The following is a 15,768-nucleotide window of genomic DNA, read 5'->3' as shown; positions in this document are numbered from 1 at the left end:
AGTCACTGTGTGAAAGAAAATGTATTCATTATGTGACTTATGTAATTATAATCCCTCTGTACATCACCTGTATAGTAACAATAAAGTAAATTAATAGTCTATGAGATATGTCTCTAAAATATCCAACAAAAACAGGACTGGAGACATAGTTCAAGCACACACACAACCCAGCAAGTATCTGAGCAAGAGAGAGGCTGAGTTTAAACCACAGTGCTGCTAAAAAAAAAAAAAAAGTGAGGGGCTAATTTTCTTCCCTAACTACCAAACAAAATTTTTGGGGAATTAAAATGATACAAATAACTAATTTTATCTTACAATTCTTACCTTAATATGTCTTAAGAGTCTATATAATTCTGAGATGGGGTGATTAAGTCTGAATGCACACACAAAACTTCTTTACTGGGGCTGGGAAGGAGGCTCAGTGGTAGAGTGCTTGCCTTGCATGCCTGAGGCCATGGGTTCGATTCCTCAGCACCACATAAGCAAAAAGAAAAAATGCCGGAAGTGGCACTGTGGCTCAAGTGGTAGAGCGCTAGCCTTGAGCTGAAGAGCTGAGGGACAGCGCCCAGGCCCAGAGTTCAGGCCCCACGACCGGACCTCCCCCCCCAAAAAAACTAATTTACTAACTTTTATATGAAAAATGTATAACTTTTAAATTCATCCCACACACTGCATTAGCTTTAAGAACAGTACTTCATATGCTCTTCTGAGTAAAACAGACATCATGCAATCATGTGTGTTGTCTTCAAGAATTTTATGGTAGGTAGCTGCTTGGGATATACAACTAAGTCACAAATGATAAATATTTTCCATATCTGAATGGCCATCATAAATAAATGACAATAGTAGGACTTTCTCTGAGAAGTCAACAAATGATACTTTCTATTTCTCTAATAAAAGGAGGGATATGCATGGATAAAATGTTGAAAGGCCAGAAATCTGTGATAGAAGGATAAGAATATTCTGTAATGGTTACTCAGAGTAACCTCCTGGAGTTATTAGAAACCAACAGAAAGATAACTCAAAAACAATAAATCAAGCCTTCTTGATAACGATGTTTTAAGCCAGGTACACTTAATGCTCCCTATGTCTCTTTGTGGAATAGTGCTAGTCACCACCCTACGCAGTGCACTGAATCTTTTACTGATCGTGACAAAGTAGTTGTAGGAGGCAATTTAGTGGCAATTTAAATAATTCAGTCTTATCAACAGTTATCAAGGCTGTTTCTAAGACCAGTGGGTATATTAACCAACTTAATTCACCCCTCAAGATGAAGGATTGGCTCAGGTACAGTGTGACTTCCTTGCGATTGGTAGTCTACCCCATTATTCATGACTCACAGAAGCAGCCCTGTTAAGTAGCCAGGACTCCATTGCTTTCCAAATGGACACATTTGTCCAGAGTTGTTCTTCACCCAAGAAAACCTTAGGTTAGTGAACATTGAAATGTCACCATTTGACTGATTTCATAAGGCTCCTTTGCATTTCAGCAGTGATGAAAGAAACCACACAAGGCCATGTGGAGCATAGATGAGGTCATGTTCTCCAGTGTTGCATGGCTGTGTTGCTGGTGCTGTTCTTATAAAAATGGGTTTTCTGGGAAGCAGAATCATTTGATATATGACACAATAAATAGAGTATAAAGATGAAATGGAGAAAATTTACAAGGTGACTATACTCCTTCAGTTTTTATGCTTCTATATTATATCATTACAACTACAGTCAGCTGTTCATTTGTTTAAAGTTGGTTAAACTGTTCCATTTAAAGATTTATGACCAGATTCCTTACAAATATGGGACATAATTGTCTGTAAATTATACACTGAATATGGCACTTCTGAATCATTGTCACTTGCACTGAAAAGTAGAAATAGTAGGTCATTTATATGTTTTCTTTTGAGTTTCTTATGTCAAACAGGCGTGTAAAACATAAGCAAAAATCCTAACAGGTGATCTTGATAAAACATAAATTAATCATACTTTTTATGATTTCATGTTCTAATTATTTGCTCCCATGTTATTACCTCAAGCCTGAATATAGACTACCTTTGCCAAAAGCATTTCTAACCCAGTAAAAGTAACTGCAAATGTAAAGGGCTCAATGATTGTACTTACTTTCTTCAGGAAATTAAGTCCTTATTAAGTCGATCTTCTCATTGAAAAATGAGCCCCAGATATTGCTAGCCACCCCCTTTGTACTTTGTAGCATTAGATCGGAATAGGATGCTGTGGCAGCAGCTGGGTTGTGGCAAGATTGCCAGAAATGACAACGCACCTTGGTCTCTGATGGTAGTTTGACTGTGAGGCTAGTAAGTACAGAAAGTGCATCAAAATTGACTGATAGTGATTTATTTTCACTTTCTAAATTTATTTTCACTTTCTCTAAGCTCTTTCATGGGAATCATATCCCTATTTCTGGGATGTTCTTATACAACCTTTCTCCCTCTCTCCTTCCCTCCCTCCCCCTCTCTCTCTCTTCCCCCCTTTCGCCCTCATTTCCTCCTTCCCTCCTTCCTCTTATTCCCTCCCTTTAGTCCTTTCCCCCACCTCCCTCTATTCCTCCTTTCACACCTCCTTTTCAAAATCAAGCACAGCTTTTGGGTGATGATTGGTATTTCCTACACTATGTTCCATCGTAACAATCTTCTTTTCTACACCACATCAGCACGTGGGAAGCAAAGGAGCAGGAAGCAATTGAGTGGTCAGTATCTGATTCTATAAGCTCCTTTTTGAGGTACCACTCACAGGTGCCTCATTAACAGAAGTCATGTCCCAGATCTGAACCATCTAAGGGTTTGGCATGCCACTGGAGTCCTTTATGGATGACAAGAATTCAGATCAACCACTGGCAGGTCAAAACTGAATATATTACAATCTTGGATTCCTGAGTAGGTTGTGTGTGCATGTGTACTTTCTAATATCAATTTATAAAATTTCAACTATAGAGTTGTTGAAAGTCTATACCGGTTAAATTCCAGATGCTTAGACTTTGTACATAGAAAACTGTGGGATAATTTTAAAAGTAGGTAGGGCAAAAGAGACTCAGAAGTGTGAAAATGTTAGAGTAATCTGTGGGAAGTGGAAAGGAAATTTAGAAATAAATATGGAAATGGGCAGCTAAATGGTAGGCATTATTGGATTTGATCATATAAATAGTTGTTAAAAAGGCTTGTCATAGAAATCAACAAGTATTGTCTTAGTAATACAATCACTTGTCAAAAAATTTCGATCTTCTTTTGGAGGTTAGCAAGAATGGAATAGCCAAATCTTATGTGAAAAATTCATGTATTTCTTCCCAAGAAGACAAAAAAAATAAAGATACTTACCCTGAAGTCTCAGTTAATCTCATGGTTTTATGTATAACTTCATCTTTCTTCATTTATTAGCATGTCTGAGTAACTTTCTAGGAGCAGATGTTGATTTGTCAGATTTTTTTTAAACTCAAAATAATTTGTAAACTTGATTCCCATTTGCATTTGCTGTCATGTATGAATTTTTCATATTTTGTTTCGGCGTACAATTTTCTAACAAATCAGTTGTTACAGAAGAAATAGTCATGATGAGTAGAAAAAGCTATGATTTCTCTTTCTGTTTCATTTCTTGAAGAATGAACAAGATTTTCACATACTAAGGATGGCAGCACCCTGCCCAACTGCATAGAGCAATTCACAGAACCTGCCAAACACCAGACCTAGTTTGACCAACAGTGTTTCATAAATTCTTTGGTAGCTGGGTTTCAGCACCATGGGAGCTTTCCAGTCTGTGGAGGAAGTAGCCTGGGAACAGGTCAAAATTCAAAGCTGGTCGGATGGTTTCCACTGACTGTATATTGCTTTTGTCATTGAGGACTACCTAGATCATGTGGCGTGCTTATTTCTTAAAATCATGCTGGCGTCATTTAAATCTTTGATTTAATAATAAATAAAGCTAACCTTGTTATTTTAGTATTTTTTTATGCTAGCTAGCACTTTTTGAATTTTTGCCATATGTCAGCCACTAATGTATTCATCTCATAATTCTCACAGAACCCTGGGAGGTTAGCACTGTTTTCCTTTTATGAAAAAGGAAAAAAAAAGACAATGAGATTCAGAATGCCTTAACTCTCTTGCTGTGGGGGATTCTCAGTCCTGAGCATTCATTCTTAGCCCTATGCCATTGGCTCTTCCTACTGAACATAAACATTTATAAGTTTCATGTCATTAATGCTGGTTTTCTCTAACACCTTTCTTCCATCTTTTCTTTTTCCTTTGACTGCCTTCTATTTTTTAGCAGATTTGAAAGAAATCTTTAAATAGTGAGGGAAATCTTTTAATAGTGAGGGGAAGAAAGGGCAACTGTTAGGTAAATGGAGATTAAAAAGTGGTAGATATAACATGTAGCCCATCATGGGGCTTTATGTTCCCATAGTACCTCAGGCTCAAATGCTCTACTTCCCATAAGCAACAAGAAGCCAAGAGAGCTCATGCACAAGCCATCAAGCAAGGGGAGAAGACATGGAAAAAGCCCTGTACTTTAAACACCATCCCCCAAGAGGACTCCATTAGACTCCTCTTTGGGGCTTCTCTGTGAATGTCTGCTTTAAACACTTTTCTACCTTTTAATTCCTTAATGGGTACAGACAAATCCATTCCCCTAGAATGGCATCAGTAATTCTGTCTTGCTACACTTTAGTTTGTATGTTGGTTTTAGTCCACTGTGGGTAATAACTCAGTATATCCACAGGATTCAATGAGATTTTCTTATAATGGAAATCACTGCTCAGAATATGGACTCCTGCACTACCGAGTGGACGTGATTTAGTATGTAAATTCCTTGTGAACAATCTCTTTTAACTAGGATCTACTTTTAAGGATATTCCCAATCACAGCCCATGCATTAGATAACTCAGTTTCTTTTCCATAATGTTCCTTCCCTCAATAATAAATCTCATGGAAAGCTCTTAAATCTTTCCAGGAAAAATACATGTTTAAAACTGGTGTGGGGAAAGGGGAAGGATCAGGGAGGTTGGTGAGGGATGAACTTGTATGTTCATTGTATGCATGTATAGACATACCAAAATGGAATTTCTTTGTACAACTGATTGATGGTAGTAAAAATGTGGGAGAAAATTTGTGTGCTGTTCTTTTAAGTGCTAGGACAAATATCACATTTACTAGAGAAGAGTGTCACTTTGTTTTGAGAAACTCCTTTAAAGACATCCAGTTTTAGATCTAGGAATCATCTCTGTCTTTAAATTTGTTTGTATGAGACTGAAAACATGGATTATAGATGTGTATTTGAGCAAGTAAAGAGATCTGAATGATTACCAGGTCAAAAATTGCATCAATGAATTGATCCAAATGAAGGTGGAAAACAGTAAGAGTCTTAAGAACCGCTCAGCCTTCTTCTAAACTCTTGAATGCAATTTCCAGGCAGACTTATCTTTTTCCTTTACCGAGTTCTATCTTAAATTTATTGGAAAGCCTTCTGAAGTTGTGGAGCAGGAGTTCTATTAAATGTATCTTTTCTTTTCTTTCTTTTTTTTTTTAGTTCACCTAAAAACAGCTTGAGGATACTTGCCCAGTTGGTTGTTTTGAGACGGCCTTGTAGTAAACATGTTCTGTGCAGGAACTCTGCCTCTTGTAAGAGACAGCTGGCTCTTATTAACAAACTTTGCATTACAAAAACAGGCAAGCAGATCACTCTTGGGGGCTTATGAGTCTATTTTTCTCCTATTCCAGGCAGGTGTTCTTCCCACAGAGGCCAACTCCCAGGCACTTTAATTTTAACTGTTGATGAGTTATGGGGAACATGTGCTCTCCTTCTGAGAGTCCAGAGTAGCCTGGATGTATAGTTACCCAGCTTCAACCACAAATGAGGAATGCTAACCTGCCTCTCCTTACCCCAGAAGTAAAATAGAAGCATTCCTTCGCAAAGGGAAAATATGGATAGCTGATAAACTCTATGAAAGATACATAAAAGCATGAATAATAAAAAAGTGCATGGAAGCTTTGGGCTAGATTTCCCCCCCAAAAAAAAATATTGGTAAGGGGATATCAGAAGAAATCTTCTTGTGTGATATTCAGGATTTTAAATGCATAAAGGTGACTGAGTGACCTCACCAAAAAACATTATGCCACTGAAGAAAGAACTACAAATGTTCGAGAAAAAAGGGCACATAAAGCTCTTCCTAGAGGAATCTGAGGAGGGCAGGATTCAGGCAAGTGCCAGGAAAAGGAATAGACCTCTTTTTGGATTTCCATGAGAAGATAAGGCAGGGTTAGGTCAGCAGTTTAGGATGGTCTCTTGGCTAATTGATGACACACTGTGGCTATGGTTGTGGTCTTTTTGGTTCCCTGATATCTAGCCCTAGGGTGACATAGGGAAGGGAAAATAAGAGTGAGTGAGTGAATTCGAATTAGATCAGAGGGTGTTTGGGCCTGGAAATTCTTTACCAAGTTTAGGATTAGCTTTTCCTGAGAAGGACTGACCAGCCATTCCTGGGACTAGAAAGCTCCCAAATACCAGACAATGGAAAAAAGTTATTGCAATACTGATTATAATAGAAGAAGCTTAAATAAATAATTATCCATATGGGATTAATTAAACAAGGCAGGGCACATTGGTACAGAATAGACTACTAAGCAACTGTTAGGGAGGATGAGGGCCTCTGTTATTCTGTTCTAGTGATATGACCTAGAATGAGTTATCTGACCTTATTGCCCATCATTTTTTCCTCATCTGGAAGTGAAGATAATAATTATAACTAACATACTGATTATCACAAAGAATAAAACAAGGTAATTTCTCAGGTGCTGAGAAAAATGCCCATCATATTGTTGTTATAGATAGTGATAGCTGTTATTGATAGTGAAAATATTGCTGCATTATATAGTTGGAAATGTGACTAAATCAAATTACAAAATAATATGTACATTTTACTTACATGAATACATAATGAATTTTGACATACACATATATCTATGATATTTTATTTATATACCTAAAATAATCTGAATAGATAGCTACTGACTATGAAATGTGGTGGTCTAGGGTAATTCGGTGAGCAACTTCTTTTCTCCTTAATACTTTTCTTTAGATTATTTTTACATACGATACGTTTAATAACCTCTAAACATTATGTTTCATAAATCAAACAACAAGGTTCTTTGATTATAGATATAGTCTGGAAAATAAATCATTGTATAAATAGAGGAGGCAATTAAATTACACACAAAAAATTGACCTAATACTAAAATTTTAGGAGAAAATATTTGCTATCAGGTAATAGTTTACAGATAAAGGTGTCTTACCCTGTTATAAAATGTTTTGATTTGCATATAGCTTACTAATTCCATAACGTATTCTTAAGAAATCAAAGTAAAGTATTTTATGTATATGACTATTTTATGTCTATGACTTTTCTGATTAGTTGGTTATAATTTGGTATATTCATATAGTTGGGTTTCCTGTCATCTTCATATTTATTTTCTATTTATCCCTTTGGCTTTTTGTAAATCACCTCTGTTTTTTCTCTTGTTTAATATAATTCAGGAGTTTTTGATATCCTATTTTATCAAATCCATCAACATTAAAGCTACAACTCTGTGTTATAGTACATATAGTACATATAGTTTTGGTGCTAGTCCTGAATCATGAACTCAAGGCTTGGGTGCTGTCCCAAAGTTTTGTTTCGTTTTCTGCTCAAGTCTAGTGCTCTGCTATAACTCCACTTCTGGCTTTTTTTGGTGGTTAATTGGAGGTAAGAATCTCACATACTGTACTGCTCAGGCTAGCTTTGAACTTTGATCCTCAGACTCAGCCTGATGAATAGCTAGGATTACAGGTGTGAGCCACCAGCACCTGGATAATGCATATTTTTTAATATACTGTTTCATTTACAATGAGAAGATCCTATTCTATTTCATTAGCAATATAAAAATATACAACAGTATAATATGCTGTTATTGTCATATACTTCTGTGTGGCAAGATTCTTTTAAAAATATAAATTTGTATGTGTATATAACTAAAAATGTATTTGCATGTATTCATACTTTACCTCATCTGATATCTCTCTCATTCACTCGCTTTCACCTCATCTGTTTTGATATCTTCCATATCTTGTCAATTCCTGAAGAATGTCTCATCATTGCATGTAGCACAGTTCTGCTAGATATAAATTTTCTCCGCTACTGTTAGTCCAGAACTGTCTTTCTTTCACCTTTGTTTTTGAGGAATATTTTCACTGGATGTGAAAACATTTGACAGTTCTTATTTTTGTTCTCTTTCAGCCCTTTAGAGATGTCACTCAATTAGACTAGCCCTTGTTTCTGGTGAGAAGCCAGCTACAAAAGCTCTACATAATCATTCTTTTTTTTCAAACTGCTCGTAACATTTATCTTTCTTTAGTTTTTTTTTTAACCAGTTTGTCATGAAAATAGATTTTTTCTTTTGTTTTGCGTTTATGCTGTTTGTGGTTTATTGAGACATCTCAGATTTTACGTTGAGATAGTTTACTATTTTGGAGAAAAAAATCTCAGCCATAATTTCTTCAAATATTTCTTTAGAACTATTTTCTATTTTCTGTTCCTTCTAGAATTTCAATGACCTAAGTATGATATTGTCCCACAAATCTTAGGTGTTTTCATCTTCCTTCCTTTCTTTTTTTCTTTCTTTTTCTTTCTTTCTTTCTTTCTTTCCTTCCTTCCTTCCTTCCTTCCTTCCTTCCTTCCTTCCTTCCTTCCTTCCTTCCTTCCTTCTTTCCTTCCTCCCTCCCTCCCTCCCTCCCTCTCTCTCTCTTTCTCTCTCTCTCTCTCTCTCTACCTCCCTCCTCCCTCTCTTTCTTTCTTTCCTTTTGTATGTTTTTGGTATAATTTCTTTTGTTATCTTTAATTGTACAAAGAAGTTTCAGTTCAACATGGCTGGTTATGAGTACAGTGTCACCCTTTTCTTCATTCTCCTTCATTTCTCCCAACCCCCATTATTCCCTCAATTTTCCTATTTGCATTTTCACATATATACATAGAATCTTATGCCCTTATAATTTCAATCACATCCATTGTGACTTGTCAGGTGTTAATTTTACAAAACGCATTTCCAGTATTGTATTTTTGATATTGATTTTTTTTTGGTTTTTGTAGTGTTTGCCTCTGTGCTGAAATTCTCCATCTGTGAGTGCAAGTTTCGGCTTCTAGGCACATTCTGCTAGTTTTTGTTAAATCCTTGTCTGATAATTCCAGTCTCACAGCCAATTCTAGTCCCATTTCCATTGATTATATCCTTTCTTCACCAAAGGTCACATTGCTTGTTTCTTTCTCTCATCATTACTTTTTAAATGACAGACATTGTAGGTAGGAGACGAAAGTAAATGATATTTGTCTCCAGAACAGAGCTGCCCTTTTTTCAGCTCTGAGTGATGAGAGAGAGCTAAATGAGCCTAATCTGTATTTGACCTCCATCGGGGCATTCTTACAGCTTTAGTTAAATTCATTTCATCACTGACTTCAAATGCTTTGAAAACTAACATGTCTCCCCTCTATAATACTGGATTAACAAAGATCTCTTTGTCCTGTAGTATGGCCTTTGAGCTTTGGAGGACTGTTACTACACACATGGGTTAGGACCAGAGTTTTTCAGATGGCCTTCTCTGTTCTCTGTAGCCCATGTCTCCAACCTTTAGCAGACTATACTGTAGTAAAAAGCCCAGATTCTCTCCATGAATTTATTATTTCTCCTCCTGTAACCTAATTTTAGAGCTAGCCACTTTGCCCTTGGAAATGGTCCCATGATCCTTGGTAAATATCTCTGTTAGCTTTAATTTCTTTTTTTTATTGTCAAAGTGTAACAGAGGGGTTACATTTACATTTATATTTTCTTGTCAAACTTGTTACCCTTTCCCTCAATTTTCTCCTACTTTCTCTCCTCCCAGCCAAGTTGTACAGATCATTTCCAACACACTGTCTTGTGAATATCGCTGCTGCATTGGTTCCCTGCCTTGTCCTTTCTTCCCAGGCTTAGGTCTACCTGATGGTGAATGCCTGGGCAAAGACTTGGTAACTGAGTACAGAGAGACCCTGGTGAAAACTCCATTTGATTCTCATGTCATCCCAGTTGGCACATTGCTGTGAAGTTCACTCAAGTTTGGTCAAGTCCATAGGCTTTGCCTTTGTCTCTGGAAACTTCCTTCTTGTCTCATCCCTCTTTGGGTTTGAAACCAACTGCCTCAACAGTGCTTCCTGAATCATCTCATCATGTGGCTTTACTAGCATGCTCAGTTCTCTCGTTTTTCTCTTAAACAGTGATTTTTCAACTTCCTGGGGTCATTCTATTTATTTAGCTGGAGGGGTATTTACTTAGGACTTTTTAAATACTAACTCCAGTTGGTGATTTTCTTGGGTGGAACCAATCAGTATTAACATGAACTCAGGTGTCCTGAGGCGTTATGAAATTCACAGGAAAACAAATTCAGGAAATTACAAGAAAAATACTACAGCACATGTATTTGCCATTCCAGATCTTACTGTGCTCCTTTTCCATATTCAGTGTGCTTCGATATAAGTCCTCATGTTGACTTGCTCAATTGACTTGACTTAACTTTCTTTAGGATAGCCTTTTTATTTTCAACATAGTGATGTGTAATTTTGATCTTAAATCTGGGTCTTATCATATTTTCTTCTCTTGTAAACTGCTTCCCATCTTTTGGCAACTTCAGGCAATTTGATTCCCAGCACAGTTTCTACTCAGAATTTTTTCTATATTTTATACTTCATGGCCCCAATGATCTATCACTTAAGAAGGTTGCTATAATTAATTGACTTGTAGTCTCTCAATTGTTTTTACTTGATCATTTTCCCTTGCATCTGTCTGACAAGAGTTACAACAATTAGGAAGTTTCTTAGTGGCTAAGTAGTATGTTTTATATTGCCCTAAATTTTGTAAATTTATTACATGGTTAAGTTTTGATTATTTGATGGCTTATACACTAGCACATATTCATTTTCAATATTATTGAGGCGATTCAATATTTGATTGAACACTACAGAGATCTTCATTTTATTCACAGTATACTTTAAAGTGTTGAGCTGTCAAACTAAATATGAGAAGATGAATTCTGTTATTCATTAAAGTTAAAATGTTATGTTGCAGCATTTACTATAACATATGAAAAATCCAGATTTTTAAAATCCAGTAGCAGAATTTGGAGATTAAACTAAATATGGTCATTAGTGCTACCTAAACATGTGATATGCTTATATATTAGAGTCAAAATAAACTGAGGTTGGTCAGGAGAAAAATTCCCATTTAATTTTTCTCAATAAAATGCCATTTAGCAAATTCTTTTCTTATACCTGTTCGTTTATGAGTCAAATCATCTTGATTCTTAATCTAAATACTGAAATTCAAATTTTCAGTTCTTTCATAGATCTCCTTATTATACATTTGAACACATACACACCTACATACCCTCTCACACACAGAAAAGATGTGAAAGACATTTGCTAAAAAGTTGCTGCATTCCAGATGGCGAGTCCCTAATTACTGTTGAAATGGACATTTGAATGTATATGTAGATTTTAACCACATTCGACTCTTGAGCTAATCAGAGGGTAAGATGTCTGAGATAGCTGTGATTACTGTTTTTAATTTCTAAATTTTGGGAAAAGAGGGGGTAACCCCCATGCTTCTACATTAAATTAAATATTTTGAGATGAACAGCTTCTTAATGAAGACTGGAATGAGAGTTGTCATACATTATCCTCTGGGGAAATGCCTTAGCAAGGAAAATAGAAGTTATAAAAACATCTGGGTTGGATTCTTTTTTTTTTCCCTTTTTGGCACAAGCAACCATACATTGCACTCATGAGGACCAAGCCTTCGCAAAGGAAACACAACTGAAGCTGTCTGCTTTTATTAATGGGCCTCTCTGGTGAATCTCCAGTGGTGATGGATCACCCTCATTTAAGAAATGATGTGGTGGAAAAAAATGCATTATTTTCAAGAGGAAGAGAGTGGATTAATGTAACTGTATGTTGAAAAAAAACATTTCGGGACACTAGTGATATATGCTGATTTTCGGGTGTTCGCCATTTGCACGGCTGTTTAAGCAAGCACTCTAAATGGAAATCCACTTGACATTTTTGCGACTGGGTATAATCAAACCACATTAGAATTTAGCTGATTTTTTTTCAGGAAAAAAATGATTACAACAATTTCTTCCTCACTTTCAGAACTTGCAAAGGAATATGACAGATAAAGGAGATATTAGTCAAATAGAGCCTCTGAGTGAAAACCTGCTTGGTAACATAAGGAAGTTGTTATCTCCCCCTACCCCCTTTCCTTCTCCTGTCACAATAGTCCTCTGCCAAATGTATCATCGAGGAAAATGTTGATCATCTGTTTTCAGGCCTTGGTAAAGCAATTCAGGATAAATGTTCCATAAGTTACCTTGAGATTGAATTATACTTTCCATTAATGCTTATGTCACAAGGACTTGTTAATACAGAAATATCCTTAACCACTCAGAAATAAATGATTTGGGCCTTGCAATACGTGGTAATAGACAATTGAGCATCATATTTTCCCAGGAAGGTAAGAGAGAACACGTTTGCAGTTGCTGTCTGCCACAGCAGACCCACCAGATGCAAGCGATGGTTACAGAACCCAAGTTTCAGGGTGCAGCTGGAACAAGAGGATGAAGAGGGACATCATTGGGAAGCCGGATGGTTGCTTCTGTGTCCACAAAATTGCACCTGTTTTATTGAAAAGAAGGCATATGAATTATTGTTCAGTTATCTAGCATAGCCTAATAATTTTTCATAGGCTTACATCGCGGCTTAACACTTTCTGTGGTCGGGAATGAAAGCCAGGGATTTCTGCACTGGGCTCTCTCGCCAGGATGCAGTCAGGGTGCTTACATTGAATGGGATTTTCAGTTTACTGAGGAAAGAACCAAGTTCATATGGCAATGGGCAGGATTTGCTTCCTCTCTGGAAGCAAATGGACTAATGGACTCCTTCAGTTTTTTTGCCTTGTAGCCTTTTTATATACCATTTAAAAAATTAACATCAAGATCGAGAGTTAGTGCAAGCATCAGCCAGAAAAGGGAAATTACAAGAGCATGTAATAATAATAGTGGACTTGGCATATAGCATCTTAATTGCATTCTGTTGGGGGGAAAATAAGCCCTGGGTTTGTCTAAAACTCATCTGAAAAGGCTTACACAAGGGTGTGAACACCTGGAGACAGAGAGCATCTTAGAACATTTTAGATGTGCCCTCCATAATTACTGAGCCTTGGAGTATTGCTCAAATTTTGGGTCCAGTTATGGATGTAAATAGCTTCACATTCTAAGTCTGTGTAACTAACTCCTGTGAAAGAGACTTCGTAGGCCTGAGGAAAACTAAGTAACACATTACTAAATCAGTCCAGGAATCAGCAAACAAAGATATTTTTAATCCTTTTTATACCTCTTTCTAGCTATATAACATGGAACATTAATTCTAAGCCTTTACGCTCAAGTTTCCTATATGAAGAATAATGAAATTATGTCTACCCCTCAGATACATCTTTATACTTACATAGTATAAGAAGTGCCTAGAGCAACTAAGTTGCTTATAACAGCAGTATGTATCCACAGGCTTCCTGCATTTCTCAGGCCTGAGATCTCAGGTAGAAGAATGTCTTGAAGTGTTTTAATTGACAGTTTGCACATTTACCACCTCCTCTCCTGAAAATTTCCCTGGGAGAATTTTCTGGTGAGCTTCCATCTCTCACATTCTCACATGCATTTGCAGTCAGTTGCAAAATGCCATTCGCAACATTTAGGTTTTCTCTCACTTCAGTCTCTCTCCTGGAGTCCTGGACACCTGTTGGGCTCCCTGCCTTCCCTGGAAGCAAGGGCCTGGAACTTTGAAAATAGGAGAACCATGAGTTAAAGTTGTAATTGGGCCAACATTTTTTTTTCTCCTCTGGCCTCAAAATTAAAGCTAATGAGGAAATAGACACAGGGCTTATTGATCTGTATTGTCATGGAAGTGAATTAAACTAAGCTTATGACTACATGAACTTCCTAACAGCCATTTCCTGAGTTAGAGTCTTGGGACACTCTTTTCAGGAATGGAATATACACATGATATGAAGATTGTTTATATAGGTAAGTCACAAAAGGAAATCATTCTCCTACTCAGTGAGTTCTGACAGCAGGTAAAGAGAGAAATGATGTATAGGCCTTAACTTCATTCCTTATATTATCAATTAGATCAGAGCTGGGCACCAGTGGCTTACTCCTGTAACCCTAGATATTCAGGAGGCTGAGATTTGGGGATCAAAGTTCAAAGCCAGCTCAGATAGAAAAGTCGGTGAGACTCTAGATCCAATTAAGTACTAAATAAAGCAGAAGTAGAGCAGTGGCTTAGGTGATAGAGTGCTAGTTTTACAAAGATTCAGGGATAGCACCCATGCCCTGAGTTAAAACCCTAGACTAACACAAAGAAAGACAACCCAACCCCCCCCCCCAATTAAATCAGCTAATCCATTATAACTGGGGAAGAGGAACTAAAAGGACAGATACAATATAGACACGGAATAGCATATCTCCTAATACTCTAAACACTATAAGGCAAAGGTGGAGACTACTCTCTTCCCTCATTTGGTTCCAGAAAGCTAGAAGGAGTTAGGCTCTGAGGACTATGGTGTGACATCTGTGGTAGTCTAAGAAGAATGTGTCAGGCAGGGCCTACATCTGCTGTCCATTTGTAATGGAAGAACCCTTAGTGAGGTTTATTCTGCACAATGGACCAGGTTGGGCCAAATAGCACCACAGATATGAACAACAGTAACTTTTGCAAACTATCATCTGTTGTGTTGAATACCTGGAGAAGGCTACATAGCCCAGTTCATTTCCGTGGTCCCAGTTCGCTGGGAACCTGAATTCAATCATATCTGGTAGAGTTTTGTTGACTGGGAGTACGGTTTCTATTTTTGATTTTTTAAATAACAAGTTGTTTAATGTGTCTTTTAAGATTTGGAAAACCACAACAACCATGCCGAAGACATGCTCAGACGAAGCGAGATGGTTTACAAACTATTTTCAGAATCCTGTGTCTGACTCAGACATGTGTCCCAATTATAAGCTCAGTAGCAAAGGAAGCACATTTACAAAACAAACAGAAGACCATCTATTTCACTTTGTCCTCATTTTATATACACACACATCCATACATGTGCGCATGTATATATTCCTGTATATTCACATATGTATCCACATAGTCATATGTATAGTTATATGTAAATGCCTGTATATTTATATATGTATATACAGACACTGAATGGAATAAATAAAAAGATTTCAATCTGTTTGAAGAAGCAACAGATAAAACTACTTCAGGGAATGCTTATGTCCTTCTGTAGTATATCCTATTTTTAGGCAAGCATACATATATATATCACATATATATATATATCTCATATATATACAATATGATGATCTGCAGGAACATTTCACTTGCTTATAAAGCAAGTTGTAATCTCAGTGACTGTGTCTCTTTGTTCTTGGTATTCAAACAATAACAGTGGGCTCTAAATCTGAATTCATTCCCAGGCAAATTTAGTCGAGTAAAATTCAGCTTCCTTCAAGTATTCCAGTTATGAGCAAACATTCTAGCAGTCTAGGTTCAAGCCAGACCTCCTGTTATCCTCCCCTTCCTCTTCTCCACCACTTTTCAATAACGGTGAAAAGCAGACTGACATTAGGGGTTAGGGATAAGAAGTGCTCAGTCGGCCCTTTTATT

Source organism: Dipodomys merriami, unplaced genomic scaffold (assembly GCF_024711535.1).
Source record: "Dipodomys merriami isolate MVZ:Mamm:240054 unplaced genomic scaffold, mDipMer1.0.p SCAF_15, whole genome shotgun sequence".
NCBI classification, from domain to species: Eukaryota; Metazoa; Chordata; class Mammalia; order Rodentia; family Heteromyidae; genus Dipodomys; species Dipodomys merriami.
This window is presented reverse-complemented; position numbering follows the sequence as displayed.